The 17402-nt window shown below is 37.8% G+C and overlaps 1 pseudogene; it reads right to left on the reverse strand.

Moving 5' to 3' along the window:
• Nucleotides 1-16452: 16452 nt before the first annotated feature.
• Nucleotides 16453-16673, reverse strand: LOC100686782 (annotated as a pseudogene).
• Between the last annotated feature and the right edge of the window lie 729 nt (nt 16674-17402).

A 17402-nucleotide genomic window follows, 5' to 3' on the forward strand; every position in this document is an offset into this window, starting at 1 on the left:
TGATCTGTGCAGTGACTTGTTTGCAAACAAATTCTTTCACTTAGTGCCAGAGGACTGAAGAGAGAAGTGGGAATGGGGACACTCTGGCACCTGGAAACTGAAGGTTTATCTGCATGAAACAGTATAAGAAGTGTTTTATGCTGAGCATCTCCAGCTTGTCATATTTTGATTTTGCTCTAGCCTCAAACTTGGATGGTTTTTTTTACTGTTTGTTAAGAAGTTACCAAATATTTAGAGGTTCTTAGAGACTGTGGTCTTGGAGTGGAAATTGTTCTCAGAAAGAAGTGTTAAAGCCATGATGGCCTTTTCTCATTAATCTCCTTGGCTCTTCTAGCCTGGATCCAATTAGAAATCAGAATGAGAGTGAGATGATACTAGAAATTATTTTGGCCAGAGACCCATGAATAGTTAAATCTTACCAAGGAATAGCCAAGAAAGGCATATAACAAAGGAAGGTTAGCAAAGAAAAACAAAGTAAGGATTGATTGATAAATGTGCTCTTGACCCCCAAGCCCAATATAGACAACTAAGTCATAATTCTGGTTTACTACAAGATGGCCATGAGGAAGGAGGAGGGAAGAAGAGATTATGACAAACTACTTCCTGTGAGCATGGACCCTGGACCTTATCACTTTAGCAATTTGGAAGGAAGATAAGAGAACCACATTCCTATAGATGCAATATTGGAGGAAAGCATGTTCCAACCAGGGAGAAAGTAAAGGCACTGAGGAAGGAGCATGCTTGATATGTCTTAAAGGACAGATCCTGATCCCTGGATTTTATTACTTAATCCAAGATTCTGGCAGGTGTTTTGAATTACAACTGATAGCTGTGGTTTTAATAATTTTAAGTATAGAAGCCTTCATTTTTTGCTTGCACTGAATAATACTTTGTTCAGAACTTTGTTTTGATCTGTTCACATACACTTATTCCTCTTGGCATATGAAATTCTGAAAATCAGTGATGTTATCCTTTTCCTAATTATGGTTGGGAAGCCTTTAAAGATAGATTATAAATAAAGAAATGTCAAATTCATGGATATTGGCAATGAATTAAGTTATTTTATTGGAAGTCTTGACTTTGATCCATAATTTGTTAATAAGTCATTCATAAATTAATTGATCATCTGCTTTCCCAGTCATTGCATAAACCATAAAAATAAAGTTTCCCCTTTCAGATTATAGTGGAAAAAATAACTATACCTGGAGGTTTGAGTCAGTAACACCTTGGCAAAACTTGATTTGGATGTCAAGTGGCAAATCATTTGGAAATAGTTTTGGTGTCCTGTGGGTTTTTCCCAGTTTCTAAGAAGTTCAGATATCTATAGTTATTTATCCCAGAAAACTACAGCTAGATACATTTTTTATCATCAGGTTATATTTCAGGGTTTCTCAAAAGTAGTTTATTCCGCAAACATCAGAGGGCAGCATTTGATAGGGATTCCATAAAGACAGAAAAATTCTCCACATCAAACCAGCATAAATGCTCCATTGAGCTATGCTTTTCTCTCTTCTTTCCTGATTCCTCTTCTGGTCTTTGCAAGACAGCAAATGCCTTCACCTGTGGCTTTTCACTACTCAGTACCCTCTCCTTCCTCTACCAACAGAGCTAGCTGGCTGAGGTTCATCCCTTCCTTCTCCTTTTAGGATGCCTGTCTGTACCACAGAGGCTGGAAAGCCAAAAACTCTATCTCATGATTCCCTTGTAGAGTTAGGGTTGCAAATGTGATTTAAATTTGGCCAATTGGATGCACTTGTGGGATATTTGGAAGACAGGTATGTGTATGGTGGAGTGCTGATTTTGTTTTCTGTTGACAAGCATGGTGTAGAGGGTTTGGGCTTTCTGTAGTAGCCTCACAATATCCATCTACTAGCTCTGTGGGGCTCAAGGCATGGGATGCTGGACATGCAGTTTTTGCTGATGCCAATCAAGCAAGAGCAGTGTGACTTCAAAGATAACAGCTACAGCAGCGGGGGCATTGAGATTCCCGGATTGCTGTTTAGGCTGAGTTCCAGGGCAATTTCCTGATTCTCAGCCTTTTGGATGAGGACAGAGTAGCTGGTTCCTTGGCAGGTTAGTTCTGTCTTCTGGGAGCCATTCCTGGAGACCCTGCCTCAAATTTGTTTCCCTATATTTTCAAATACTTTCTATGCACCCAATTATCTGCATTTCTTACATCCCTTTCTGCTTAAAATAGCAAAACTGGTTTCTATTTTCTAAAACTGATCCCGGAATCGACTAGAGGTAGGCAAAAGCTCCAGCTCAAGCCCAGACCATGGTCCATATCTCTGTGATCTTCGTAGCCATCAGGTGAACTGAACTGAAATACTAGCATGAAATCTAGGAATAACAAATTACTTCTTCCTATGTGCCTTGCCCTACTTCCAAAGTAAGTTACTGTGATTCTACTGCTGCCGCTGACATAACAGATATGAAGTGGTGATCTCTTGGATTGCATGGTGGCAATTAAGCTCAAAGGCACAATTCATTCAATAAGAATTTACATAGATGACTGTGAGAGTCTTTAGAAAGGGTTATCAGGAGCTAACCACATTAACATTAGTGTATCGTAGCTTCCCTGTCCTCCGGAGACACATGGCTGATGGATTCTGATATAACTAGCTTGGGAATCCACAGATCTAAGGATGCTTGCCAATTTCCTCAGCTATTCTACATACCTTTCTTTTGGATGAGGCATAGCTTGGATGTGTTCCCTGACACTATTCACACACTAGCATGAGAAATATCTAAATGCATTTGACCTCATAGCATAGATCCTAAACAAGATATTTATTCATGCTTTTCAATATCTTCTTTTGTGGTATTTAAACTCTAAGAGCCCTTTACATGAATTCCCAGTATATCAGCCACTCTTAATGACATTATTACTCATTGTTGATGTATTAAATAGTCTCTGGTAAGTGGACTCTTTAATAATAAATGCTTATATTTTTTATATAAGATAATTGACAAAGACTGCAAATCCCACCTACTATATAGAAGATCAACCTCACAGCTTGATGTTTAGGGAGACAAAAGATGAAATTCCTTAACTTTTTATGACCAGCATGCTGTAAGAATCCCTAACTCTTAGAGATACAGGCCTGAGAGTACTATAAGAATTGGAGAAGGAATCAGACATTTCCAAGCATTCGATCCCTCTTGAAAAACAACAGCAGCAGCAGCAATAGCAAAACACCACCATTGAAATTTCATTGCATAAGGAAGCCATTCTCTCTTCCTCCTCCATAGAAACTATTCTTTTTGCTACCCTGAGAGCTCTCTTCCAGGAGGAAGCTAATAATCCCTCTCATGCGGCATCTACTGTCAGCAGACTAGGGACTAGGACCATATCCCATATTTCCTTGTGGTCATGTGCAAAACTGGACATTTCAAAATAAATTTCTGAAAACATTGCAGGAATTAGCAAATTCGTACCAGCAAAGAAAGTAAGCAATCTTTTTAGGAATAGATATTGAGGCTATTTTGCTCAGAAGCATAGATGATACTTTTAGATGGGGCTAAATTTGTTTCTATGGGTGCACAATTCTCTTATGGTCTATACCTTACAATTCCCCCCTAGACCAATGTTCCTGTTAGGATTCTTCAGTTATAAACAGTATAAATCAACTCTGGATAACTGAAATGGTATAGGAGATAGTAGCTTGGGCTTTCCTTGGTGCAAATTCTGATTCTTTAATTTACTGATTTTATGTCACTGGGCAATCAAACTAATCTCTATCTGCTTTCATTTGTAAAAGGGAATAATAAAAATACTATACACTTCTTAAGGCATTGTGAGGAACAGATGGAAAATTGCACGTCAAGTGTTTGGCACACAGTAACTATTTAGTAGATTTCAACAATGATTTTATTTCTGTCTGGCCTTTCCTGCATTTCTCAAAAGAATTGTTTACAATAAATAAATAAATACCTGGAGTTCACCATATAGAGTTTTTGATGCTTATAAATAAGCTTTCCTTCCCCTGAACAAAAGCTTGCAATTTGCAGTGGTTGCCCTTGTGGTGTTAAATTTGGAGTTCATACTTGAAACCATTTATGTCAGTTGGGTTCCAGAGTAAGCAGACCCTGAGACAAAGTTGAGAATGCAAGAGGTTTATTGGGAGGTAGTATCTGTAAAAGGCAAAAGGGGAAAAGAGTGGGATTCAGCAGGGAGAGCCTTCAGACTATGATGTAGCTCTGACACCTGTGAAGGGAAAGGAGGAGAAAGCAGTTTTGGGTGAGAAGATCCTCAGATCTGAAAACATCAGCCAACCTGGTGGTGAGCTTTAAAGCAAAGATTGTGTATTAGAGTATGCATTGATGGCTGGGCAGTAGTGTCTCTGCTATGCTGTTATTGGCTGGGGAATGCCTTAGAAGAATATGGCTTTAGCTTAGAAGTTAAGGTAGATCCTGAAAGCATTAACAGCTGAGGCTGCTGGCAAGTTCTTTCTTGAAGGGAGGTTCTGAGTGGTAAACATCCATGGCTGCCACAGTCCCCTCATACTTCTGGGCAGCAGCTCCCCTAGGGTTCTAATGAGACTCTTTTCCTAATGGGGATGTTATAGGCTCCAACTGATATTCATTGTCTGTCCTTCTCTAGTGTCCATTCTAAATTCCCCTTTTCCTCAGCTACTATTTCTCTGGCCTCAGTGGCTTGTCTGTTGGTTTTTCCCAAAAGTTAATTCCTAAGGAGACTGAGCCCTAAGGAACCATATTCTTCTCAGGTTAGGATGGCCACTCTTGTTCACTCACAGTTATAATTGGACAAGGGAGTAACTGGGAAGTGTCCCTAGTGGATCACTGGAATACCACACATGTTTCTCTATCACAATTGTATCACAGCAACTCTGCCTCCTACTAACCCCTAACCTATTTAAGGCAGTGAATCCTGTTCTTGCTTTTTGTTCCTAGATGTAAGGAGTTCAAAGTGGCCTGATAGATCAATGGAAACCTTGCTATGTCCCTTTTTGAACCAGGACTTTTAATCCTGCCCAGCCCAGAGTTGTGGGGACTAAAGCATAAAGTCCCCTAACATCATTGCAAGTGATGTTAAGTGGGGCCACTCCTGCTTCCACCCTTTGGTTCTTGGACCCATGAATTTTTCCTATTGGGTACAGAGCATCCTATACAGTACTCTGCTTCAGTGTGTGTACTGCAACCTGGAGGATAGTACCCTGTCCTTGCGGAGCACTGTCTATGAGTTAGTACTTCATCAGTCATTTCATTATGTTAACAGTTTGGCAGCTGCTGGGTAGTATGACCAGTGGATCTCATGGTCTTGAGCCACTTCCATACCTTCTCTCTCCCCTACCTTTAGTGGGTTCCCTGGTCAGATGCTATACTATATAGGACTCTAAGGAACTATGAATCAGGTGCTCCCTAACCATAACTTCCAAATCTGACTCGACTCATTTTTAGATTCAGACTCCCAGGTTGGAAAATGACTTCCATAGAAGTCATTTGTTAGGGGGCACCTGGTGACTCAGCGGTTGAGTGTCTGCCTTTGGTGCAGGTGGTGATCCCAGGGTCCTGGGATCAAATCCCCCATTGGGCTCCCTGTGGGGAACCTGATTCTCTCTCTGCCTATGTCTCTGTCATTCTCTGTGTGTCTCTCATAAATAAAAAAATAAAATCTTAAGAAAAAGAAGTAATTTTTTAGTTCAGGTTCAATATAATCCCTGATTGACAGACATAACCCCCTTGAAAGAGATCAACAAGCCCAAAGATGGCGAAATCCATGATATCAATGCCATCATTTCCTTTCTAAGATCTCATAGTAGACATCACTAATTTTTTGTGACTTTTCTTTTTCCACTGAGTGCATATACAGCCTCAGAATCCTTTTCAACAAACTCTAGAAGCAGCTAATGCTAAACAATCTGATCTGTCACATTGAATTGAAATCTATGCGCTATTATGATCTAGCCTTTATCTGAGAGATAGCTAGACTGAGAATGCATTGTTACTTCCAACAGCTACCTTCATTTCTGTAGGAACATGAGGCCTCGTTTCACATTTAAATCCTCCCAATATGTACATAAGTGCTTAATAAATATTTAAATAATAAAATTTATAGAAAAATGAAAAATAAAATATTTAAAGACTGTTTCATAATTTGCTTCAGATCACCCAGAGTCTGTTGATTTATTAAACATTTATTGAAAACCTACTATGTTAAACATTAGTGTAAGAGCTGGGAGATAGAGCTGAACAACACACATAAGCTGTCTATCCTTACAGAGCTTTTTCATCACAGATAAAACTCTATACCATTAAAAAAACAACTCCCCATTTCTTCTCTTCAGTCCCTGGTAACTGCTATTCTACTTTCTGTTTCTGTGAATTTGCCTATTCTGGGTGCCTCATATAAGTGGAATCATATAGTATTTGTCCTTCAATAGCTAGCTTATTTAACTTAGCATATCTTCAAGGTTCATCCATGCCATACCATGTATGAGGAGAAGACTTTTTTATGTTTTAATTTTTTAAAGATTTTATTTATTTATTTATTCATGAGAGACACACAGAGAGAGGCAGAGACACAAGCAGAGGGAGAAACAGGCTCTCCATGGGGAGCTTGATGAAGGACTCGATCCCAGGACCCCAGGATCATGACCTGAGCCAAAGGCAGACACTCAACCACTGAGCCACCCAGGAGCCCTGGGAAGATGACTTTTTCAAAAGCTTTTAATTGATGTATAATATGCAAAGAAAAAAGTTGATAACTCCTTCTGAACTGACGACGCAGGCCCCTCGGCACCACTTCTCAGAGCTCCACTCACCACATCAGCGAGCCTGTCAGTGGGGGGAGACATAAACACAACCATTGTGTTGATATCAGTGCTAGCAAAGATGTCAAGAGCCAAAGCTTGAGAAGAGGGGGAGAGAATTGGGGTAAATAGCACCTAGGTAATAAATTTAAAATTACTAGTGTCACAGAAACACCCCTCTTGGCGCCTTTCTAGTTATAGCTGTCACTGGTAACCTCTATCCTGACTTTTATGGGTATATATTAACTTTACCTACTTTTTAGCTTTATATAAATGAAACCATTCGGGGCACCTGGGTGGCTTAGTGGTTGAGCATCTGCCTTTGGCTAAGGTGGTGATCCTGGGGTCCTGGAATTGAGTCCCACATTGGGCTCCTCATGGAGAGCCTGCTTCTCCCTCTGCCTATGTCTCTTCCTCTCTAATGAATAAATAAATAAAATCTTCTAAAAAATAAACTATACAGTATTTACTATTTTTCAATCTGCTTTCTTTTGTTTAATATTATGTTTGGTGGTAATCATCCATATTGTATATATAGTTCATAAAATTCTTATTCTTTTATAGTATTCTCTTGTGCAAATACACCACAATTTATCCATTAAACTGTTGATGGGTACTTAGATAGTTTCTGTCCTCAGCTATTATAAATAGTGTTGCTATGAACATTCTCATATATGTCTTCTGGTGGACACATGAATGGATTTATATTACCTATAGCATATATAATATATATATTGAATATATGGTGTATAACATGAATATATAGTGTGAACATGTTATATATATTCCTATATATATGCAGTCAGAAGTAGAAATGCTGGGTTATAGAATATGTATATGTATATGTTTAGCTTTAGTTGCTTTCCAAAATGGTTTACCCATTTAGAAAGGGTCACGTTTAAGCTGTGGCCTAAAAAACAATGGAAAGTGGAAGCTGAACTGAGATTTCTATACTAACATCTCTCCACTGCTGTGCCAAAAATGTATCCTTTCTTAAAGTGGTTAGATTCCAGTGGGAGATGTCCTCTACCTCCTTTCGGCTGTGGTCTCCCAGTGACACTTGAGTGAGAGGAACCTCTGTCATTTTGGTCAGACCCGGGGAGACAGGAGATGCTGACTGATGACTCAGGCCCCTCGGCTCCACTTCTCAGAGCTCCACTCACCACATCAGTGAGCCTGGCAGTGGGGGGAGACATAAACACAACCGTTGTGTTGATATCAGTGCTAGCAAAGATGTCAAGAGCCAAAGCTTGAGAAGAGGAGGAGAGAATTGGGGTAAATATGTCAATGGAAAAAAGATCAAATGAGGGTTTGAAAGTCATGTCTAAAGAATTGTTTAAGTAACAATGGCAAATGAAACACAAGGCCTCTACAGCTAAAATAATCAGTGGTACCTGTTTCAGATTGCTAGGCATGTTTTTGGGAGGTTTGAGGACTCAGAGTTTTGCCAGTTGTGTGGCCTGGGATGAAAGCCATAAACAGAGGTTGGAATTCAAGGCTTTCTTCTCAACAGAAATGAAAGGAGGCCAAAAAACTGGCCACAGTAATGCCTATAAATGCTGTGCGGGTGTGAGCCATTGACTATTTGTCCTGGTTCAGGAAGCATAAACAAAACTGATAGAAATTGGTCATTTTAGGGAAAAGTTTCCAGTGGGAAAGAGAAAAGTTTACTGGCTTTGCCCTTTAGTGGTTTAGAATTTCCTCAGAGTATAGAGAGGTTCCAGTGTATTTCTTTCAGGTGCTGCTCATAAAGTCCTATCCTTTGAAGAAAAGAAACAGAACAAAGATGGTTGGTGTGTTAAAGTGAGGTTTCTTTCTCTCCGTGTGACCACAAGTCACTGATCTCTTTTTGAATTGCATGCTATGTCTTTAAGTAGCCAAACAGATATGCAGTAATAATAATAATAATAATAATAATAATAATAAGCATTAACTGCCCTTAACCCAGGTCTAAAAGGGATTGAGTCTTATACCACAATCTCTTTTCATTATTTTTCTTTCTTTAGTATGTACAAAAAGTGAGGTTTTAACAGTATCCTAGGGTCATCATTCCAAACTTTAGTTGAGTGCTCATGTTGATAAAGTTGTAGATGTAGAAAGGATTAAACACTGAAATGCATATATTCTCCAACAGTTTTGTTTGTGTGTTCCAACAGAATTTCTTTTTCTTTTTTTAAATAGATTTCATTTATTTATTCATGAGACACACAGAGAGAGAGGCGAAGGGAGAAGCAGGCTCCATGCAGGGAGCCCGATGTGGGACTTGATCCTGGGACTCCAGGATCACACCCTGAGCTGAAGGCAGATGCTCAACTGCTAAGCCACCCAGGTGGCCCTCCAACAGAATTTCTCATATGAGATAACTTTCTTTCATTTATTTGTTTCTTATGAATCCTCTGGGAAAATAAAAGTTTAATTAGCTAAGAAAATTCTGATTGGTTGGGTTTCACTTATATTGGTTTCCCTATAGTTGGACATAAAGGAAGGGAACAAGGGGGAAAGAGCCCATTTAAACATGGGACCATTTGATCCAGTTTGTATGATGCATTACATTCAAATAAATACTAGTTTGACAATTGAGACTAATCCGAGGGTAATTCAAGTATTTACCAAGACTCTCAAAGAACGACAAAATAATACCTAGGAGAATTCCTTATAATTACTTCATCTCTCATCCATCCCTACCCACTCTAAAGTTCTTTTCAAAGACTCTCTCAGCTCACCAAAAATCTATTTCTCAAATCTGTGTACACTCAGAGCTCTGGTCTCCCCTACCCCTCACTTTATTTTCCTCCCCTAACAAAGTAAATGTTTTTTTCTCCTTTTAAGATTAAAAAAATGTATATCCTCAGGCTGTCTATTATCTTCCAATGTTCAGATCCTTCTATCCATTGTCCTGATTGGTTTCATAGAAGCCCTGGAAGTAGGAATACAGTCACAGAGGGTAAAGTTGTGAACTCTTACACTTTAATGCTTTTGGTGCCACTTGCACATTTTTTAGTGGACTATTTTCCAGTTTGGAAAAAATGGCAAAACACTTTTGTTGTTGTTGTTGCAATAGAGGCAAGGATGGCAGAGTTACCAAAATCCACAATTTTGAAGATTGGAGGAAAGAAAAAGTTGAAATGTACAAGATGAGAAATAACTTTGAGCATAGGTAAAATTCTGCTTACTCTTATTTTCCCCTCCTACGATGATATCTCACCTGCTGATACTTTTTTCCCTTGGGGTCCTGAGAACATAAGTCAATAAGCCATCCCCTTGGAAATTTATCTACTTTCTTATGGTTATTTGGAAGAAGAAAACTATAAGGGAGAGAACAGAATTTAAAGGTCAAATTTGGCCATTTTCTTGCTATTTCATATCTACTCCCAATTGGATCTCGTTTCTCTATTAAAATCAGAGCATCTGATCTCTGCTTATCTAGGCACTGGGATGGGCCAATGCTAGTATTCAATGCTGAACCTGAAGTAGGAAGACAGCTAAGGTGCTTTACTTGGAGCATCCAAAAACTAGAACAGCCAGAGAGGGAGTGTAAGCATGCAAAGTAAACACATATACACAGTATGATTTGATAAGACATAAATATAACAAAAGGTTAAAGAAGAAAAAATTCTAAATGCATCCTAAATGTAAACATGGTAAAGAGATAGCCAGATAAGAGTGTTTTCATAGTGTGGCAGAACAAATAAAGGAATGTTTCTCAACAAATAGTATATTTAGAAAATTTCCATGTAATTTATACGTGTCTAGAAAGAGCTGTTTTGAAAGCACCTAGATGTCTTGGGATTAAACTTCTCTGCTCTTAGTGAAGGATGTGATCTCCTGTTCATTTATTTATTAACACAAAATACGTTTAAATAAAATTGTTGTGTAGCAAGCACAGTATTAGGCACTAAGAGTAGGACATGGAATAAGACCAACATGGTCGTTGCCCTCTTGGAGCTTACAATATAACAGGTAATACATTGAGTAGGTTATTACTCATTCAGACATTGAATTGTGTACACTAAGAATTATGATGCAGAAGTACATGGTGTTTTCAAGCTAGTTAGGGAAGGCTTTATAGAAGAATATGATTTTAAAAAAAAGAAGACAGAGTTGCTTTCCTTTCTCTGGCATATTAAACCAAGTAAATATGTGTTGAGAGCTTCAGGTGTTACTACTATCACCTCTGGGCATTGTCTTTCTCCTTCGAAAAGAATACATTAGCATCAGATTAAACAAAAGCTCATAAAATGCATGATGGCACACTGACCAATCAAAACATACCAAGCATTCTTTTCCAGAGGATTGGGAAAGAGATTCATTTTGAAATAATTATCTGGCAATAAGTTCAAACTGAAAAAAACAAACATGAAGCCATAATTATTTTCCAAAGAACTGGAGACTTATCCTACTTTCTGAAATTGTATAGCTCTTTCATAGCACTGGAAGCTCAATGCCATGTTTTATGTTCTAAGGGTAAAAACATGATGTCTGTTTTATTTCACAACATGAATTGAAAGCATTTGTGGGACAGGATGTTGTTTTGGTTCAATAGGTTGTTCAAGGTTCCTTAGGAGTTTTATCCAGTAACTACTTTCAGCTTTAAGGTATTAATGTTTCCACTTGGTTTTCGGATCCAAAGACTGCGTAAGCAGATTTTTCTGTTTTTGGTGCTTTACTCTACTGCTAGTGTGGTTTAAGGTAATCAATCATATAACAGAGTAATAAAGAACTCTGGCTAAGAGTTTCTACACAAATAAAACATGCATTGCTTTGAGTGGACATGGCGATTATTCAAGGATTGCAAGAATAGCTTTGAGTCAAAACCTCAAAAATGTCCCAGATTTGCAACTCATGAGCTATTTGGGAAGGCTGTCTCTCATGTTAATTCAGGTAAGATGCTGGCCAGACTCACGTTAAGAATACTAGAGTACCTGATGGGAACAATAAATGACTGGTTCCTTTGGGCTCTTCGAGCAAGTCTCTACTCCTCCTTCAGGGATCTTTCTGCCAGACTCCACAAGGAAAACCTGCTCTACTCTAATCTTTCCCTGGGGACCCAACTCCAGGTTTTGTGTTTAGGATCACAAGTAAGTCAACTTTGTCATAGACTTTTCTCTCAGGACCCTTTCCCTCAGGGGTCCATCACTCCTATCTGCCAGTCCCCGAACTTTGCTGCTGCCCTCCAGAGGTCCAAAGTTCACCACACTGGGGCCCTACTTTGGTCTCCCTACTTGGCTCAATATTGCTAAATGATAATATCCCCCAAATTTAATGCTTCCTCACTGCATTAGTTCATATATTTTCCTACAAATGCTTCCCTACTACATTAGTTTACTATTGTTTCCAACAAATTACCACAATTGTAGGGCTTAAAACAGAACAAATTTATTATTGGACAGCCCTGAAGGTCAGAAGTCTGAAATGGTGTCTTTGGGGCTAAAATCAAGGTGTCAGCAGGGCTACATTCTTTCTTGGAGGCTCTAGGGGAGAATCCATTTTCTTGCCTTTTCTGGTCACTAGAAGCTTCCCTCAAGCCTGTGGTCTCCTTCTATCATCAAAGCCAGTAATGGCCAGTTGAGCCTTTCTCATATCATATATCTCTGACTTTTGTTTTGTCATCACATTTCACTATGACTCTTACTTTCACTTTTCATCCTTGTGATCACATTGGGGCCACCGGAATAATCCAGGATGATTTCCTATATTGAGGTCAGCCAATTAGCAATCTTAATTCTATCTTCGTTCTTCACTCTGTCTTGCTGTGTAACATAATATATTTGCAAATTCTGGGGATTAGGGCATGGACATGGGGTCCTTAGTCTATCTACCACACTCATCTTCAATCCTACAATCAAAAATTACTTTTATTAATCCAGTGACTTCCTACAATGCTGAAAAATAGACCTGGCAATTGAATTCAATAAAAGATGTTAAATGCAAATATGTAGGACAAGTCATTACTCATTCTCCTGTGTCTGTTTACATATCATAAGTATACGATGGTCTTTTTCTGTAGAGAACCCAGACAAGTCTTCAGAATCCTTTTTAACATAGTATTCTTGGTATCTCCTTCCAATTTATTAGATTTAGTGTTAAGAAGAAACTCATTTGATACAGCTGCTTTCGTGGGTCACTTCTTCCTTTTAATTGGGACTTCTGGATATGCAATGTTTTAACCTAAAGGAATTCTTTTAATTGTAAACTTTAGAGTACCAGTAATCAGTGTCTGGAGACAATTGTGCTCAGGGTGTTTTCCTGGAATTTTTAAAGGTATAACATATGTGCCAATTTCTGTTCCACTCTTCCTAAGGCCACCACTGCATGGGATAGGGGATTGAATGATCTAGGACAGGGTTACTCAATCTCAGCACTACAGGCATTTTGCATGGGATAATTCTCTGTTGTGGCCACTCTCTTGAGCATTGTAGGATGTCTGGCAGCATCCTTGGCCTTTATCCACTTGATGCCAATAGCTCTTCTCCAGTGAAAAACTTCTCTAGATACTGTCAGATATACTCTGGGCAACAAAGTAGCCCTCAACTGAGAACCACTGCCCTAGTAGAATGAAGTGGAAACCACCTATTTCTGGAATTAGTGTTAGAAAGGTATACTTTTGTTGTGGTTCTTTGACTTCCCTTTGGCTTATATTTAATGGTTTCCACCCCCCGCCCCCATAGAAGACCCTATCACCAATATCATTTCCCCACGTCTTCATTTCAGATATCCAAATCCCAGACCAAAGTGGAAGCCCTTTTGTCAGCATGAGCACAAGTATTGATTCTATTCATTTTTAAATCTCAGCTCAAGCACACTCCCTCCAGTAACCCTTCTCTGCCCTCTTCCAAACTCCTGTTGACTAAATCTCCAAAGACTACTCTCGTAATCCTTGTCATTTTATTTATGGATACATGGCTGACTGACCCCAGACAGACTACTTTGAGAATGGTTTTTTTAACTTACTTAGGTACAGTACTCTGCACATACTAGGTATTTAACAATTACTTAACAAAACCTTATTTCTTTCACATAATTTAAAGAGTCCCATTTTCTAAAGCCAGGAAGCAGTCATTTTTACCTTTTTTAAAGAATGTCTTGGTATTTATTTACTTATTAAGATTTTATTTATTTATTCATGAGAGAGAGAGAGAGAGGGAGGGAGAGGCAGAGACATAGGCAGAGGAAGAAGTAAGCTCCCTGCAGGGAGCCCAATGCAGTACTTGGTTCCAGGACCCTGGAATCACTCTCTGAGCTGAGGGCTGATGCTCAACCACTGTGAGCCACTCAGGGGTCCCTAGATGTCTTGGTATTTAACTCCATGTTGCTAAATAATGCCTATATTGCTGCCTTTTGATTTTTCAGTTTTAAGCAGTCTATGTAGGACAGATATTTAGTTCTCTTTACATACATACAAATTACCAATCTTTAGGAAGTGAAAGTTATATTATTAATGTGTACTCTCAGCACAACCTTCTCAATACGGTTATACCATTGTTCCCAGTTGAATAATATTCATTGTGTTTGTCATTATTGCTATATAAATGCTTTTCACAGCTGAACTGTGTAGAATACGATTTCTATTCCTTTTCTGCACTTTTTTTTAAGTTAATACACATCCACAATCCCTAATTTGCAATCCCAAAATTCAGAAAGCTCAGAAGACCAAAACCAAAACAAAACAAAATTTTTTGTTGGCAGCAAATTCATTTGACAGCATCTGACCTGAACATATCTGGCTATATATAGTTTGGTATGTATTTCTTATAAACAAGAACATTCTGTTGTATAAACTCTATATAACCATTAAAAGCAGGAAATTAGCATTGCTACCATACCATCTAATCTTTAGATTCCATTCAAGTTTTTCAAAATGTCCTAATAATGTCTTTTATAGCTAATCCTAAATTGCAATTCCAAAGTTCAAAAAGTTCCAGTTCAGAATCACTACACCACAGTCTTTTCTCTTTAGTCTCTTTCAATTCAATCCAAAATAGTTTGTCCAATTTTCCTTGGCTTTCCTGACCATGAAACTTTTATAGATTATAGGTCAGTTATTTTGTAGAATGTCCCTTCATTTGAGCTTATTCGATATTTACCATTGATTAGATTTACTTTATGTATCTCTGGCAAGAAAATTATAACAGTGATGTTATGTTCTTTTCATTGGATCCTACTAGGTGGCACATAATTTCTATTTGTTCTATTACTGATGTTTATTTTGATCACTTGGTTAAGGTAGTTAAGTTTGCTAGGCTTTTAGCTGCAAATTTACTCTTTTGTCTTTCATAATTAATAGATATTTTGTGGGAAGATTCTTTGAAGATATTGAAGTACTTTGTTTAAATATCTCACAAAACTTTCAGTTTATTAATTTTTAAATTTAAGTTAATTTTGAGCCATGGTTTCCAATTTTATTCAAAGGATTATAGAGCTTTAATCTATTATTTATTGTGATGCTCAAGTCATCCTAGATGTGACCAGTGGTAGTTCCCTCAAGATGATTTTTGTTCTTTTGACATATCGCCATCATTCTTTAAGCCTTTCCTTATTTTCTAGCACAGGAATAAAGAATATTCCAGGATCATCTTATACTTTTCTTACCCCTATCTTGGAACTATCGCTCCAAAAGAAATTTAATTTTAAGATTCCATTTAGTGGATATTTAGAGAACGAGATCTGGCTAATAGGTGCGCTCATTCCTTTTGAAGGTATCACTGCTCCCATGCCCTCTTAGTGGACATAGCTAGAGAATCTATGTATATGTATGAGTATATTTATATACACGTGTGTGTATATATGCATATTTATCATATACATATATAATATTCACATATAACAGTACACATTTACATTCAGATTTACCTCTCTATCAATCTATGCATTAAAAACTGAATTCTCATTAACTTTAATTTTATTTCAGTACTGCAGGGTTCATCCTAGTTTTCCTTCTTTCCATGCTTTTACTCCCTTTCTCCCAACAGTTAGGAAACTGATTCCCCTTATCCTTAACAGATTTACCTAATTGATGGATTCCTTTTATGCAATCAATATCCTATCATTGCTGCTAGCTCCTCCTCCATTTTTATGCTCTCATCATTTCACTGGTGCTCTGACACCATGCAATGGTCCTGTGACCAGCCTTATGATCATTAGTAATCTCTCCATCTTACTCCTCCCTAAGCAACCACTGATGTTCTATGTATCTCTACAAATTAGTTTGAATTTTCTAGAATTTTATGTAATTGAAATTACACAGTGTGTACTCTTTCATTCAGCATAAGTAATATAAGATTTATTCATGCTGTTATATCACTAGTTCCTTTCCTGTTATTGCCGACCAGTATTCTATTGTATGGCTATACCACAATTTGTCTATCCATCTGCTGATGGACATTTGATTTGTTTCCACTTTTTGGCTATTAAAAATAAAGCTGCTATAAAAATTCCTGTGCAAGTCTTAATGAGAGCATGTTATCTTCCTTTCTTTTGGGTAAATACCTAGGAATTACATGGCTGGATAAAATTATAGGTATATATTTAACTTTTTTGTTGTTTTGGTTACACATCTGCCTTTATTGTACACAGCAGGTGGGACACTTCCAGCAATAGTAAAAAAAAAAAAAAAAAAAAAAAAAAAAGATTTATAAAACCAGGGATTCAGGTATACCACTTGATTGCAACCCTTGGGAATTCATATGTAGATGCTAACCCAGGGCAGCAGGAAGAGGACTCCAAAGTCCATGAAAAGCCACGCTACCAAGATGATAAGGAGCTCTTTGTAGATATCCCAAGTGTGGTGCAGGTAACCTCATAAAAAAAGGACCAAGTGGTGAAAAACATGCCAATGTCCAATAGCAGCATGGTCAGATGGGGGAAAGCAGCCAGGTTCACTGGGCTGATGTATCTACTCATGGCCTCAGGCTCTGTTTTGCCAGGCACAGTGTAATCCACCACTCTGCCACCAGTATAACACGTTGGCTGGAGCAGTATATGTTTAACTTTTAAGGAAACTGCCAAAATCTTTGTCAAAATGGTTTGCCACTTTACAATCCTACCAGCAGTGTATGAAGTTTCAGGTTTTCTATACCCCCATCGATACTCATAAAGTCATCTTTTAAATTGTAGCTATTTTAGTAGGTATGTAGTAGAGCCTCATTGAGCTTTTAATTTGCATTCCCTATTGACCAATGATAATTGAGCTTATTTTCATGTGCCCTCTTTATGTCTTCTTTGGTGAAGTATCTGATTAAATCTTTTCCTAATTTTTAATGTCTTGCTTTTTTCTCTTATAGTTGAGTTTTGAGCATTCAAAGGATACTTTGGATGCAAGGCCTTTATCAAATATGTGCTTTACAAAGATTTTTCCCAGTATGTGACTTGCCTTTTCATTCTCATTCTTTAATTTTCATTCCTCCATTTAAAGAAAAATGGCACTTTTTAAAGAGCAAAAGCTTGAATTTTATTAAAGACCAATTTATGAATTAGTTATGAATTGTATTTTTGACATATCTAAGAAATCTTTGAAATCTAAGAAATCTTTGTTTAACCCAAGGTCATCATAAGTTTTTATATTTTTGTTGCTGTTATAAGTAGTAGTCCTTTTTAACGTTAATTTCCAAATCTTTGTTGCTAGTACATAGG

This window comes from Canis lupus, chromosome 4, assembly GCF_011100685.1.
Source record: "Canis lupus familiaris isolate Mischka breed German Shepherd chromosome 4, alternate assembly UU_Cfam_GSD_1.0, whole genome shotgun sequence".
In the NCBI taxonomy this organism is placed as follows: domain Eukaryota; kingdom Metazoa; phylum Chordata; class Mammalia; order Carnivora; family Canidae; genus Canis; species Canis lupus.